The sequence below is a fragment of the Cyprinodon variegatus genome, unplaced genomic scaffold (assembly GCF_000732505.1).
Source record: "Cyprinodon variegatus isolate N-32 unplaced genomic scaffold, C_variegatus-1.0 Scaffold534, whole genome shotgun sequence".
Classification (NCBI taxonomy): domain Eukaryota; kingdom Metazoa; phylum Chordata; class Actinopteri; order Cyprinodontiformes; family Cyprinodontidae; genus Cyprinodon; species Cyprinodon variegatus.
In genome coordinates this window covers 478190-480652 of record NW_015150987.1, presented here as the reverse complement: position 1 = coordinate 480652, position 2463 = coordinate 478190, and the positions used below count along the sequence as shown (strand labels likewise).

At 42.5% G+C, this 2463-nt stretch overlaps 1 protein-coding gene across 1 annotated transcript in view; it reads left to right on the top strand.

Annotated features, from left to right (window-relative positions):
• Positions 1-290: 290 nt before the first annotated feature.
• Positions 291-2463, top strand: part of ankrd34a (ankyrin repeat domain 34A) — a 6992-nt gene continuing 4819 nt past the window's right edge. The window contains exon 1 of the mRNA XM_015391277.1: positions 291-571. The gene's annotated coding sequence lies outside the window, so the exon portion shown is untranslated. The remainder of the gene's footprint in view (positions 572-2463) is intronic.

The window sequence follows — 2463 nt, the reverse complement described above, 5'->3', positions numbered from 1 at the left end:
GTCACTAACCAGTAGGTGGCAGTAGTGTTCTTTGACAAACATGGATGCCTCCAGTAAAGCACATTCACATGAAAATTACTCTGAATTAAAAACACTGATCATTTATTAAAAAGTATGTAATAATTTCATATTTAAAGGACTTTCAGAAGTTTGTACTCTGAATATGAGCGGATTTTTCCTTTAATAAGGGTCAGAGTAAGGGGCTCTCTGCTGCCCTCCTCTGGAAGCAGATGCTATTGCAGACGCTCCCGTGCAGCAGGTATGCGGCTCTTATCTGTCTGAGTTTTTAACACTTTTCTCTGACTTTAGGCTCTGAAAGGTTTCTGCAAACATCAGGAGGCGGCTGGTCACCATGGATACAGCAGGATGGGCTGGCATCTCCGATGATAGCTGAACAGAAACTGATCAACTCAGATCTCAATGTTTGGATTCGACGCGCACGAGCTCTAAGGGTTAATTAGGGCTTGGAGGAAGAGGAGGAAGAGGAGGAGGAGGAGGAGCGTCGCGCAGCGGCTCCGTCAGTCGGTCGGTAAGAGCTGAGGAAGAGGAGGCAGCTGTTCCTTCAGCTGCGGTAAGAAAATCCTTCCTCCTCCTTCATCTTTTGCTCCTTCTCTTCCATCACTGCAGCGTCTCTCCTCTTCATCCCTCCATTGTCATCATCGGCTTCAACAGTGGGCGCGCGCGCCCGTGTGTTTGAGTGCTCGCGCCCAGATGTTGAAGCGGTGATGATGCAGAAACACCCTGTCCATCTTCTCCTCTCGTGCGCGTGAGGTTGCGCACCGGCATGGTCAGATCACGCGCACCCGCTCGTGCAGCCGGTGAGTAAATATAGAAAGGGAGTGCGTCAGAATCGCGGGGTGACGTAAAAACGGTGACGCCGCATTCCTTCACAGATCATCATCATCACCTGGTGACACATGACAGACCGAGAGGCGCAGGTGAGGGGACACGTGACCAGATCAGAACCGCTTTCTGCAGCTTTTCACCAGTTTGACCAGTGAGCGGTTCCAGTTCATTTCTGATCCAATTTACGGACTGATGAGTTGATGCAAAACCTTCTGAAAGTTCACTGTTATGCAAAGCAGGCAGAAGTGTCACCATGGCAACACATGGATGGAGGAATGGATGGATGGATAGATATATTATGAGTTGATTGATTAATTGATGCATGAATGAATCATTGGATGGATGGAGGAATGGATGGATGGACATGTTTTTGGATATTTTGACTGAGTTTTAAAAATAAACGTACTTTGACGTAAAATCCGTGACAATTACAACCAACCAACCCTTTGTTCCTTTTCCTGATATTTATTTATATATGTATTTGTTTTTGGAGAGTAGAACCAAAGAAGAACAAACACACTGAAAGTTATTACCTTTTATTGGGAGCCCTGTAATGACAGCGCCCTCTGTGGCCGGAAGTGATAACTATATTATTTGGTTTGACTCCCTCAATGGATCAATATTTTAGTGAAGAAATGGATTTATACCAAAACTAGAGAATACAATGCATAAGTGAATCTGTGTGTCCTCAGACTTTTAGAGGCACTTTTATGGATGTCTGGACCCACATCTGCAAATGATTCAGGGAATTTTCAGAGCACCTGGACTGGACATCTGCTCAGACACAATCTGACTCCTGTTTGAGTAATCTAAAGGCCTGAACACACCGGTTCCGTACGACTTTTTAATCTCCGATCAGATGTATTTCCACATCACACTGACTGCTATAGAGAGGCTCCAGCTAGGCAGGGTGAGCAGATCTGCACGGATTTTGTCAATGTCAAATTTATGTATATAGCACTTTAAAAACAGGTATAAAGCTGCACCAAAGTGAAACACTGCTTCAATTAAAAGCCGAAGAATAAAAATATGTTTTAAGAAGCGATTTAAAATGATCCAGGCTGTGGGCAGATTTAATTTGAAGAGGTAAATGGTTCCACAGAATTGGAGCAACAACAGAGAAGCCCGATCTCCTTTCCTCTCGAGTCCGAGGAAAAGTCAGTAATAGTTGATTATTGAACGTAGACTTCTCCACACAGACTGGAATTTTAAAAGGTCTCTAAGATAAGGAGGAAATAATCCATTTAAGACTTTATAAGTTAATAAAAGAATCTTAAAATCTATTTAGTAAAAGACAGTATAGGCCTTATATGGTCATGCTTCCTGGTTCCAGTAAGAAGCCGAGCCGCTGCGTTCTGGATCAGTTGAAGATCTGTGATTTATCCATGCCTCTATATGATGAATTGCAATAATCCAACCGGGATGTAATGAAAGTATGGATAATTTCTTCAAAGTTCTTAAAACAAAAATAGGATTTAATTTTTGCTAAAATCCACAGGTGATAAAAATTTTATCTAACCAGAGATTGCAAAAGTACTCACTTTCCGTACTTGAGTAAAAGTACAGATACTTGTGTTAAAAAATACTCTGGTAAAAGTGGAAGTACTGATTAAACTT